A 14,313-nucleotide genomic window follows, 5' to 3' on the forward strand; every position below is an offset into this window, starting at 1 on the left:
TAACTAGCCTAAAGAAACTCCAGCAGAATGTTCTTATTTGGAACCAGTTTATTAATGTACTTAGATTACGCTTCTCATATGAGATCATGGCTGGTTATATTTGATTTTGTTTCAAGAAACACAAACTCTCCCACTGGCCAATCTACTTGCACTTTAAATCCTGACTACGAATTTTATTTTTAATGTCCTCATTCATTTGGGTACTTTATCTTTTCCATTTTGAGAAAGACATCCAGAAAAAAAAAAATCTCTTCTTCATACTATTTTCTTTTTTACTTTGGGAAGTGGTGGCTGGCCTCTCTTGTTGTCCTGTGAGTATTGCCTTGTTAACTAGTAGCTGAGTGTTCAAGGTGATCTTGAATCTGCACCTGCAGGAGCAACGTTTTCAGTATATGCTGCAGCATCAGCCTTTACTACAGAGTGTGCTGGGGCTAACAGAGGCAGAAGCCCAGTCAGGATTTGCTCTGGGTCCAAGAATTACCATTTTATTTTCAATACTCAAAGGCCTAAGAATATTTTCAGTAGGCTCCTGTGACTAACATCAATTAAAAGAAGAAAAAAACTATTTCCAATCACTGTAACAATTATTTCCACTTTTGTATATTATTGTCTTATTCTCATTCATGTGCAAATTATTTTTACATTATTGAAATCTTAATTTTTGACATTTGAGAAGTGACATCACCAAGGTTGTGACATAGGTTGTTTCCAGCTTCAGTGCCCCCTCATGAGAAGCACAACTAACAACTATTCAAGAATAAGACACCGCTGAGAGGATCCTAGAACATGGGTGTGAGGCTGAAGCACCCCGGCACCATAGAGACCAAGACAGGTCTGCATTAGAAGGGCAAGAGAAGTGGCTACATGTCGATTGCGTTGCCCCTCCCCAGCATCATGCAGAGAGATCCCCTTGAGCCTCTACTTCCTCCAGTGGGAAAAGAGAACCCAGGGGGGACAACTAACACCTCTTCCCACCAGAATTATGTTGCGTGTGGGAGCCCCTACTCTGATCTTGCATCACAGGGATTGCAGGGCAACCTGTGGGGTTCAACCATTGGGAAGGTGTTTGACAAAATTCAACAACTATTCATGATAAAAACTGAACAGATTAGGCATAGAAGGAACATATCTCAACATAGTAAAGGGCACATATGATAAGCCCAGAGCTAACATCATAATGGTGAAAGGTTGAAAGCTTCTCCTCTAAGATCAGGAACAAGACAGGGGTACTCACTCTCATCACTCCTATTTCACATAGTACTAGAAGTCCTAGGTAGAGCAATCAAGCAAGAAAAAGAAAAAAAAATCAAAATTGGAAAGGAAGAAATAAAATTGTCTCTATTTAGAGATGACAGTATTTTACATACGGGAAATCCTAAAGACGCAACTGAAAAACTGTCAGATTTAATCCATGAATTCACTAAAGTTACAGGATACAAAATTAACATAAAATATCTGTAGTGGTTGTATATACTAACCATGAATTTTCTGAAAAAGAAATAAATTAATTCTACTTATAATAGCATCAAAAAATACTTAGGAATAAATTTAACTAAGGAGGTGAAAGATCTCTACTCTGAGAACTATACGACATTGATGAAAGAAATTGAAGAAGACACAAATAAATGGAAAGACATCCTGTGTTCTTGGAGTGGAAGAATTGATGTTGTTAAGGAGTTAATACTACCAAAAGCCATCTATACATTCAGTGCCATTCCCATCAAGTTTCCAATGGCATTTTTACAGAAGAAGCAGAAAAAATACTGCTAAAATTTATATGGAACTACAGAAGACCCCGAATAGCCAAAGAAATCCCAAGAAAGAACAAAGGAGGAGGCAACACACTTACTGATTTCAAGCTATATTATAAAGCTATAGTCATCAATACAGTATGGCCCTTGCATAAAAACAAACAAATAGACCAATGGAACAGAATCAAGAGCCCAGAAATAAACCCAAGCATATATGGATATATGGTCAATTAATATTTGCTAAGGGAGCCAAGAATACTCACTGCAAAAAATAGTCTCTTCAATGAATGGTGCTGGAATAATTGCATATTCACATGTAGATGAATGAAACAGGACCCATATCTTGTACCACTCACAAAAGTTAACTCAAAATGGATTAAATACTTAAATATAACACCTGAAATCATGAAACTCTTAGAAGAAAGCATAGGAATGAAACCCCTTGACATCTTGGTAATGATTTTTTTGGATATGATACCCAAAGCACAAACAATAAAATAAAAAATAAATAAGTGGGACTATATCAAACTAAAAAGGCTTTGCACAGCAAAAGAAATCATTGACAAAGTGAAGAGACAACCTATAGAATGGGAAAAAAATATTTGCAAACCATATATCTGATAAGGGGTCAATATTCAAAATACATAAAGAACTCATATAACCTAATAGCAAAAACTCTCCAAATACTCCATCTAATAAAAAAATGGGCAAAAGACCTACATAGCCATTTTCCTAAAGAAGATATACAAATGGCCAACAGGAACATGAAACAATGCTGCACATTACTAGTCATTAGGTATATGAAAGTCAAAACCATGATGAGATATCACCTTACATCTGTTAGAATGGCCATCATCAAAAAGACAAGAGATAACAAATGTGATATGGGTGTAGGAAAAAGGGAAACCTCATGCAATGTTGTTGGGAATGTAAATTGGTACAGCCACCATGAAAACTAGTATGGAGATTCCTCAGAATTTAAAAATAGCATTAACTTATGATCCAGCGATTCTACTTCTGCGAATATATCCAAAAGAGTTAAAAACACTAACTTGAAAAGATATCTGCACTCCCATGTTCATAGCAGCATTATTTACAATTGCCAAGACATGGAAACAACTTAAGTGTCTATCAAAGGATGAATGGGTAAAGAAGTTGTGACACATACACACACACACACACACACACACACACGAATATTATTCAGCTATAAAAAATGAGGAAATGCTACCGTTTGTAACAACACAGATCAACCTTGAAGGCATTCTGCTAAGTGAAATCAGAGAGAAAGGCAAATCTTGTATGATCTCATTTATATGTGGAATCTAAAAAAAGAAAACAAAAACCCCCAAACTCATAGAAAAAGAGATCAGACTTGTAGTTACCAGGGGGTCGGGGGAGGAGGAAATTTGAGAAAGATGGTCAAAAGGTACAAACTTCCAGTTATAAGATAAATAAGTATTATGATATAATGTACAACAAAATCTTACTGTATGATATATAAGAAAGTGGTTAAGGGGGTAAATTCTAAGAGTTCTCATCACAAAGAGAACATTTTTTTTCTTTTTGTATCTATATGAGAAGATGAATGTTAGCTGAACATATTGTAGTAACCTTTTCACAATGGATATAAAACCATCATGCTGTATGTTTTAAACTTACACAATGATGTATGTCAATTATTTTTCAAGAAAACTGGAAAAAATATTTTTAAAAACTGTATCATAGCCATTTCTTTTAGATCCAGAGAATTTTCAGGCTAAGGTTAGAGATGTAAAAAACCCATTGCTCAGGATGCTTGGGTGGCTCAGTTGGTTAAGTGGCTGCCTTCGGCTCAGGTCATGATCCCAGGGCCCTGGGATCGAGTCCTGCCTCAGGCTCCTTGCTCAGCAGGGAGCCTGCTTCTCCCTCTGCCTGCCGCTCCCCCTGCTTGTGCTCTTTCTCTCTGGCACATAAATAAAAATCTTAAACAACAAAACCCATTGCTCACCTTCTTTTAAAGAAGGAAACAGTTTTACTTACAAACTGTAAATAACATCTTAAGAAATTCCTTAGTGTAGTTGGTGAAATTTTGGGGCTGGTAGGAAAAGATCATTAATTCAATTGTTGTTGTTATTTTTTTTATTTTTATAGAACGGAAACAGAGTCTCAGAAAAGTTATGTGACTTGCCTCGAAAGAAAAGGGGCCGGTTGTGGCATTAGATCTCAATTTTTCTGACTCCTAGGTACTTCCTTACATTTTTAACAACACACTGTATACTAACAAGCATCATCAAGAAACAGCTAAACAAATTTTTAATCAAATGATATCTCCCCCACCCCTCAATTGGTGTGGAGCTCAAATAATGACTTTTGGGTTTTAAACATGTGCTCTTTGAGAGCCAAACTTAGCACACCGTGAGGATATGAAGATGATTTCTCTTTTCTGGAAGTTTTAGCTTGTCTGGGATATAAACAAAAGGGCTGCCAGGTTGCCCAAAGCACATGCTAAAGCATGCCAAGGCAGGCTTCTGATTGGCCCCAGCCTTCTGGGTCTCTGTGGGCCTCATTAATTTGATGTGCTTTGCTTCTATGACAATAGAACACTCGCCTAGTCAATTACTTGCACCTGCCTTTCTCAGCTTGTCACACTTCCTTTTTCCTTTAGGGTCTGGAAATAAGTGGGAAAGAAAAGCCTCGTTGAAAGGATACACCTCCAGATTTGTTTTCCTCTTACACCCTGTAAAATGATGTAGATTTCCCTCAAATAAGTAAAGGTGATTTTATTTAAAATTTAAAGATCGTTTTTATTGCAATATATGGGAACATCAAAATTTTAAGAAGAGGCATGCTCTTTGATATAATTTTCATTTATCTCTTTCTGTGCTTTTATTGGAGGTTTTTGTTTCCACATGTCAAGGTAGGCAGTGTAGTTTTATTATGTTTAAAAGTGTTAGACCAACCCTAAATGCTGCCAAGGCCAATATTTTAAAATAGCTATTGTTTGAAATAGTTTTATTCCAGACAGACATTAACATTCATATATTTCTTTCTTTCTTTTTTTTTTTTTAGAATGCAAATTGGTACCACTTCACTTTCCATGTGGGGAAAGGGTTAAAGTGAAAACTGGACTTCCTATTCTAATGCTATGTTACTGGAAAGTCAGAATCTCAATATTCAGTGTTTTATAAAGGGCTGGAGTATCTCTTGTATTAAAATTGAATTTGGCTCTATTTTAGTAAAAGATAATTTCACTGTGAAAAAGTAGAGAAGCTGCTGTTAACTTAGTTTTTCTGCTCACATGCTATCTATTTAAAACTTAGTGTTTCTTTTTTATCTATTTCCTTCTTTCCTGGTATTTCATGAGTTCATTTTTTTCTACCTATGTTCTTCATTTTGTTCTCCCTCATTACTTTGAATAGGCATAGTAGTTATTTTTTGAACTCCCAGCTCCCAGCAACACTTTAAAAGATTAAGATTATTTCTTTCCATTTTATAGACGAGGAACTGACCTTGAACTGATTAAGTACCATGTGCCTTATAAGGAGTAAGTGACTGAGGTGAGACTGGAACCCAAGCCTGACAAAAAGCTTAATCTTCTGTCCATGGTGCTAAACTATCAATTCTAGGTCTTTCATCATCTCTCTCCATTATGGTTTTTTATCCTAACTCCCGAGCATGTGTCAGTGTCTCCTTCCTTGAGCCGATAACAGGAATTTTTTTTCTGTAGATGCTGCTCCTCAGGTTCATCTTTCACCTCTGTATCCACTCCTCTGTTCAGTACTCAGCTTTTGCCTCACCATTGCGGAAACCTCCTTTTATGAGAATTAAAAGTTATTTAAATGCTAAACCATATAACTTAAAAAAATGTTTTAAGGGAAGTATAAGTGCACAGGTCTTAAGTGTACAGTTTGATAAAGTTTTGCATAATTATATAGTGCTTTATATAGTAATATAACATATTTGCTGCACTCTAGAAGGCTGCTTCACATTTCCTGACAGGCTTAATCTTACCTTTACTCAGAGATAACCCCTCTTCTGATTTTCTGTCACCACAGATTCAGTTTAGTTTAATCTTACATTTCTTATAAATAGAATCATACAGTGGTGCCCATTTGTATCTGGTTTTGTTCACTCAATAGTATGTCTACCAGGTTTTACGATGTGTTACATCTAGAAGTAGTACATTCTTTTAGGTTGCTAAGTAGTATTCAAGGTATAAATAAGTCACAAATTACTTATTCATTCTACTCTTGATGGGCATATGGGTTATTTCCATTTCTTACTATTATGGGTAAAGGCACTATGAGCAATCTTATACATAACTTTTGGTGGATATAAAGCAATTGTATATATCCCTTGGGTATATACAAAGGAGTAGAATTGTTGGCTCATAGACTAGGCATGTATTAAATTTTAGTAGATACTGCTAAATAGTTTTCAAATGTGATTTTACTAACCTTCACCACTACAAACAACACATGAGGGTTTTAGCTGCTCCATATCTTTATCATCTCTTGGTATTGTCAGTCTTCTTTTAGGTGGTATTGTTTTTTTAAAATTCTATTTTCCAGATATTCCTTGCTAGTATATAGAAATATAATTGATTTTTAAAAAAATTTTATTGAAATATAATTCACATGCCATACAGTTTATCCATTTTAAGTGTACAATTCAGTGGCTTTTAGTGTATTCACAGAGTTGTGCAACCATCACCATAATCAAAATTAGAACGTTTTCATCATCTCAAAAGGAAGTCTACACCTATTAGCCATCCGGCCTCAGACCCACTTTACCATTCCATCCTCCCCAACCCTGGGAAACCACTAATCTACTTTCCATCTCTATAGATTTACCTATTCTGATGTTTTAACATAAATGGAATCATACAATGTGATCCTTTGTAACTGCCTGCTTTCACTTAGCATAATATTTTTAAGATTCATGCATGTTATAGCATGTATGAGTACTTCATCCTTTTTTTGCAAATAATATTCCATTTTATTGATATACCACATTTTATTTATTCATTCAGTTAGTTGACAAACATTGTTACTCATTTTTTATAGCTTCATTCATTTTGAGTCCTTAGTTCTCTGATGGGTTTTTAATAAGCCATGATTTTGTAGCTTACACGGCTTAAGTTGTTCAGATGAGGATGATCGTATTTTGTGATTTTCTTCATCCAAACCAGGATTGAAACCCTCCCAAGGATTTTGAGATACTTTCATTTTTTTTCCCCATCATAACAGTCCTTCGAAATATGAGGTGTTTCTCTGTGTATTCTATAGGTGAGGAAATGTGCATTGCTCGAAGTTCAGTGATTTGTCCAGGGCCAGAGAGTCAATGAGTACAGTTTTCACTTAAAACTGTTTTTTTTTTTTCCCTCCAGTGCTTTTCCCATTCGTGATATCTTTTGGGACCAAAAGAGAAGTAAGAATAATTTATACTTCAGAACTGAGTTGACAGAACCATTGGTGTTGGATTCTCAGGTATGGTATAACCAGGAAGGTGGGGTCTATCGTCAAGTAAATCGTGAATCATTCCATGAATTCTTCTGTTTAGAATATTGATTTTGATCCTAATTTTGCTGCCCCTCTCAGCAGCTGGATAAGTAGACTTCAGAGCATGTTCCATTCTGGTAAAGAGCAGCTGTTCTTGTGTACTTTTGCTCCAGAGTCTGCTCTCTGATGTGCCTCATTAGCCTGTTAGCAGCTGGCTTAGCAGAAGTTCTGAAGAACCTGCACTTCTCAGCCAAGGTTCCTGAGACCTAGAGAGAGAGACAGAGAGTGCTCAGCTACTGATACCCGAAGCACAAACTAACTCCAATTTTGAGGAATTATTTCTCAGCTCTAAAAATCAGTATAAGTGTCATGATATTCCCAAAGAGAGTGCACCTGAAATCCTCCAAATTGTATATTTTGAGACTTCTAAGGTAATAATCCTTTGTTTGCTAAAGAGCATAATTAACAGAAATATGTGTCCTGTGCTGTCTTTGAATTTTTTAAGTGGGGTCTAATTTTCCACTTTGAGATTAATTTAAAGGAAAAAAGCTGATTTTAGAGTTAAAGGCATCATGTCACCTAAAGTCATTTTTCCATGTTTTCTCCCCTTTCTCCCATCTCCTTGCATATTTCCTTCTTTCTGGTGGACCTGTGCAGTGTGCTTTGGCTTTAAGCATGTCTACATGACTTTGTCCCACTTGACTCCTAGACAACCCCACAGCTATATGTTAGGAGGAAACACACTCATGGGCAAGTTGTATCTTCTCCACTTTCTTTTCTCTCTCTCCCTGACGTTTCCCTCAGCCCTCATCTAGTCCTAGCTTACATGATGAAGAGGAAGGCAAGAATGTATTGGTTATAATAATATGGGACTAAAGATTCTTCTGTCTGTGCACTTAGAATGACATTTCCAAAGTGCACATAGTACAGATTTGAATAGACAGTGCCCCCGCTGGCAAGTGCCTCAAAGGCTCTTGAGTGACCTAAGGAATCAAACTCCTTACTTGATACACATGATTCTTTGGGGTCTTGTGCAGCTTATTCCTGAAGTCACACACTGGGCTCCAGCCCCACTGTGTTCCTTACCCATCCTGGTCTTGCCAAGCATACTTGGGATAGCACAGTTATGTCTTGGATCCCTTATCCTTTCTAATTTCTCTCCAGCATTAAATATGATGGATCATCTTTTCCTTTGGGAAATATTCTGCTTCTCTTCTGGTGCTTCTCTTAAATCACTTGTCATTTTGTCTCAATTTCAGTTTGGACATGGTAATTTTGAAGTGCATGTGAGACAGCCAAGTGGGGGTCGTAAGTAGGCATTTGGATCTATGGTTCTGGAGCTCCTCCCGGCCTCTTTCTCAGGCACCTCCTTCAACTGACCTTCATATAGTGGAGCTCTTAAGCTGTGGGTCCTGGACCTTGCTCTCCTCTCTTCTTGCTCCTCTTTCGCATTCCCCTTCTCCCTTTTCTTCTATTCAGCAGTGAATTTTACTATTTAGAACAATTCCCGCACTTTCCTCTTGAGCCAGTCCTTCTGAGGCATAGACCTTTTATACTCAAGGCTGTTGGGAAATGTGTATCTCTTGACCAAAATGTGAGCTCCATAGGAACAGGAACTTAACTTGTTTGTTCACTGTTGCATCTGTATTACCTAGAAAGAGAGATCAGTACTCCATAGATACTAAAAAATATTCAACTGAATAAATGTCAAAATTTTCCAATCTGTGATGTTTTCTGTCTATGAGGACTTTTGAGGCTCCTTTAACTGAAGACCAGCAATTTTCCTTCCCCTGGTAGATGTGTGGCTGGGTGTGTGCATGATGCAGTGAAGAAAGAAAATAAATGCATAACCAAGCACTGGGATCACTGGTAAAGGGGGAGTTGTTTTGTGGAAGATTGCAAGAACAAGGTTGTAAACATATCATTAAATTTAATTCAGCTTATTAAATTGTTATATGGATATACCAGTTTTATCTGTCCATTCTCTGTCAATGGATATTTGGGATGTTTCTACTTTTCTGTGATAAAGAACTTTGCTCCTGGGGCATCTGGGTGGCTCAGTCATTAAGCGTCTCCCTTTGGCTCAGGTCATGATCCCAGGGTCCTGGAATCGAGCCCTGCATCGGGCTCCCTGCTCATCGGGAAGCCAGCTTCTCCCCCTCCCACACCCCCTACTTGTGTTCCTTCTCTTGCTTTGTTTCTCTCTGTCAAATAAATAAAATCTTTAAAAAAAAAAAAGAACTTTGCTCCTATTCAAATTATTGATAAAGTCAAATTAATGAATTTGATGATAATGTCCTAATATCCTGGAAATGTTTTCTGAATTACTGAATGGAATTAAAGTTAGGATTTTTTTTTTTACTTTTCCTCCTTTATTATCTTTTAAAATCTGTAACATTTGCAAAAATAGTGTCTTATATTACATATGTTAGTTACAAATCATAATTGCATAAGAAACATTTATAAGTCCACTTAATCCAGAAACTAGAATAATAAAACTTTTAGCTACCTATTAATTCCCTTTCCTCTACTGTTTCCCTGCCTTCCTGCCACATGTATCATTCTGTGCCACAGAATATATATTCATTATATTATTAATTGCTTTTGAAAAAATATTTTTTTATAAATATGCATATGTCATTTATTATAAATATGCAAAAAATATTTTTATTATAAATATGCAGTTAGCTTTACTTGTTATTCAGCTTCATAAAAATGTATCCTACTCTATATAATTTATTGAGACATGCTTTATTTATTTATGCTAAACATTATGTTTTCAAGTTGTTCTTATGTTGTTATAGGTAGTTGTAATTCATATATTTTCATTGTTGTATGAATGTGCCACCGAATTTTGTCTGTTCTCCGTCAAAGGACATTTGTGATGTTTCTTCTTTTATGTCATTAAGACCTTTGCTCTTACACAATTTTTTAACAAAGTAATACCTATTTTTTAATAAATAGTTTTTATTCATTTTCTAAAACACATATCTAATGCCATTATATTATTTTTCCTTAATAAGATTTTGCCAATGAAAGCTTTACCAGTGACTGTACTTTTTAGACATGTAAGGAATTAGTATTTTGAGTTACTTCCTCAAAAGTACCTTATTTTCTCTTATCCCTGGGCCTTTGCATATGCTGTTTTCTCTATCTTGAAGAATTTTGACTCTCTACCCCTGCCTCCCATTTGCCTGAGTACCTCCTATTCATCCTCAGGTTTTGTCTTAGATGTCATTTTTTCCAGGAAGTCTTCCTAACTACCTCAGGTTTTGTAGGTGCCTCCAATTCCTTTCATACACGCATGCACCACTCCATATTTCCTTTTCAAAACACCATTATGGTCATATGTTTTATACATTCTGGTTTCCTTCTTCACCTTCCCCACTAACACGGATACTTGGAATTGTAGACATTTGCCTCATTTTGTGAATTATGCCTAGAAGCCAGACCATGGCCTGGCAGGAGACAGATATTCAATAAACATTTGTTAAATAAATAAATGAAAAAATTGCAAATCTCTCACCTTCTGCTCACCAAAATTATTGGTAAAGGCACCTTATTTTGTCATGTCAAAGGACAACTATTTGTTGGTAAATGGAATATTTAATAATGTTGTCCCTTTGGACCAGGTGTTATCAATTTCAGTGCTGTCAGCTGTCAGAGATGGAGATCAGCAAGGAACTAAACAATCGGGGCTGCCACCATTCACTCCTGGTGTCCTTTGGTCCATGGAGATACATTTCATAAAGACAGCTATTGATTTCTACTGTTAGACTGCCAGGAAAGCCAGCAATAATTGCTTTAGGAATTTTGTACATGAATATTTCTTCTTAATTTCCCAGGAGCAAAACCAGCTGCTCCCCCTCTCTCAACAAAAAATTAAAGAGCTGGTAGAAATTAACATACTCATAAATTTTTTTTACGAGTATTATTTACTTGAGTTTGGGGTAATGAAGAATAAGAAGCAAAATACAAAAGTAAAGTTTTCAAAAGATTTTCCATTTTTTAAAATTTGATACATTTATTTATTGTAATAGGATTGCCATTGTAGTGATAATTATCACTTCTGTTTAATGGTTGGAATAATTAAGTTCTAGTCTTTTAGCAAGATTGATGATTATAATTTGATATTGTTGTGTGTATTCACTATACTGTGCATTAGATCCCTAGGACTTATTTACTACTCATTGGAAGTTTGTACACTTAAAAAACATCTGTTTTATCCCCTAAGCCCTTTCCCTGCTGACTACCATTTTACCCTCTGTCTTAACAAGTTTGGGTTTTTTTAGATTCCATAAACAAGTGATATCATATATTACTTACCTTTCTCTCTCTGATTTTTCTCACTCAGCATAATGTGCTCCATCCATGTTGTCACAAATGGCATCATGTCTATTTTTTTCTCATGGTTGAATTATCATGTATATATCATGTTTTCCTTATCCATTCATTTGTCGGTGGACACCTAGGTTGTTTCCATATTTTGGCTATTGTGAATAATGCTACAGTAAACATGAGAGTGCAAATATTTCTTTGATATCCTATTTTCCTTTTCTTCGGGTCTTTACCCAGAGGTGGAATTGCTGGATCACATGGTAGATTTATTTTTAATTTTTAAAAAAGATTCTATTTATTATTTATTTGAGAGAGAGTGAGAGAGATCACAGAGGGAGAGGGAGAAGCAGATTCCCTAATGAGCAGAGAGCCCAATGCAGGGCTCAATCCCAGGATCTGGAGATCATGACCTGAGCCAAAAGCAGATGCTCAACCAACTGAGCCACCTGGGTGCCCCTATTTTTAATTTTTTAAGGAAACTCCATATTGTTTTCCATAGTGGCTGAACCAATTTACATTCCAGCCAATAGTGTGCAAGTTCCATTTTCTCCACATGCTCACCAACATTTTTCTCTTGTCTTTTTGACGATACCCATTTTAACAGGTGTTAGGTGATGTGTCACTGTAGTTCTGATTTACATTTTCCTGATGATTAGTGATGTTGAGGATGTTTTTGTGTACCTGTTACTATAGAAATAAGTAAAGCAAAGACCAGTGTAAAATTTTTTGCTTTATGGGAACATTACTATTCCTATTTTTAAAATATATAATATCTTTTCAGGGTTTAATAAATCTGCAAGCTTTTTGTCATTCTTTATTAGCAGCTGTGGGAAGAATCCTTATCACTTCCCCAAATCCTCCTTATCTTTCATCTTTGGTCCCCCCCCCATTTCCCATAAATATCTGGATGTTGAGCAAGAACTATTAGGGTTGTAACGGAACAGATATTTGGAAAATTATACAACCAAGAATCCATTTAGCCTAAGATGATATATGGGTGGATGTAGTATGCATATTTTTGTTATTGGACCCTATAAGAAGAGGGTTTCATTGTTCTTACTTGACTATTACAGAGTTATGTATTAGGTACATTCAAGAACTGATTCACAGGGCCAAGACTTGAGAAATATGTGGATAACAGGTAGGGTCTTTCTTATTTGTTGGGATTTACTTCCCAAATAAGAAGAAACAAATTACCATTTTATTTCCTGTCACAAAAATAAACCAAATGTCATCCATTTTGTTGACATGTAGTATTAATATGCTGGAACTGGTTCCTATCAGCTCATGAGAGCTAATTCTTCTCAATTCAGCATTCAGTGATGCCACATTTGTAACTTAAAATTGGTATGGTGGAAGTATTTATACCATGGAGATTGGCAAATGCTACAAAACAGGAGGTTTTCCCCCACTTAAAGAGCTGGTTGTTTATTATTCATCAGAGCTCCATTGCAGGTCATAGCCAACTTAAAAAAATGTTAATTGTGAGCACAGTATCCCTTCCTCTTAGGAAGCACCTCTGAGAAAGCTCAATGAATGTGGTTCTGGGATGGCTGTCAGTCCCTAAGCCCCTACCTCTTTAATGACACAGGTGGATTAGAGTTTTCGTCTGTTCTGTGAACCTATGTTTTGGGGATGCTTTCACTGTGTCTAGAAGATTTAATTTTACTACTTATTCTTTTCTTACAATAATTTTTCATGGAATTGGAAAGATCCAGAAACTATGCTGTGGCCTCTATCATCTCTCTATAATCATCACCCTTAATTATGTTTTCAACAGATAATTCATTCAGTAAGAGTATTATACACATAGAGTTATGGAAGTTGTTTCCTTGAGTTGGGCACAGGTTGATAATAGCTGTTGGAAACATATATTGAAGTTCTCATGCTTGCAGATTCATGCCTTCGTGATTTTTCTTTTTCCAGAAACTCTGTTTTATATTTGCTGTAATATCCCTAGATAAAATTGATAATTTGAAGCTCTCCTTTATTTTGTATGTATCTGAATCTATTAGGAATAATAATTGGGGATACTAATTCTATTTTTAAAAATTTATTTATTTATTTATTTATATTAACATATATTATTTGTTTCAGGGGTACAGGTCTGTGATTCATCAGTCTTACACAATTCACAGTGCTCACCATAGTACATACCCTCCCCAGTGTCCATCACCCAGCCAACCCATCCCTCCCACCCCCCTCCACTCCAGCAGCCCTCGGTTTGTTTCCTGAGATTAAGAGTCTCTTATGGTTTGTCTCCCTCTCTGGCTTCATGTTATTTCATATTTCCCTCCCTTCCCCTATGATCCTCTGTCTTGTTTCTCAAATTCCTCATATCAGTGAGATCATATGATACTTGTCTTTCTCTGATTGACTTGTTTCATTTAGCATAATACCCTCTAGTTCTATCCACATCATTGGAAATGGCAAGATTTCATTTTTTGATGGCTGCATAATATTCCATTATATATATACCACATCTTCTTTTTTTTATTCTTATGTTAATCCCCATACATTACATCATTAGTTTTAGATGTAGTGTTCCATGATTCATTGTTTGTGCATAACACCCAGTGCTCCATGCAGAATGTGCCCTCCTCAATACCCATCACCAGGCTAACCCATCCTCCCACCCCCCTCCCCTCTAGAACCCTCACTTTGTTTTTCAGAGTGCATCGTCTCTCATGGTTCGCCTACCCCTCCGATTTCCCCCGCTTCATTCTTCCCCTCCTGCTACC

This window comes from Leptonychotes weddellii, chromosome 13, assembly GCF_054177405.1.
Source record: "Leptonychotes weddellii isolate Sample4059 chromosome 13, ASM5417740v2, whole genome shotgun sequence".
NCBI lineage: Eukaryota > Metazoa > Chordata > Mammalia > Carnivora > Phocidae > Leptonychotes > Leptonychotes weddellii.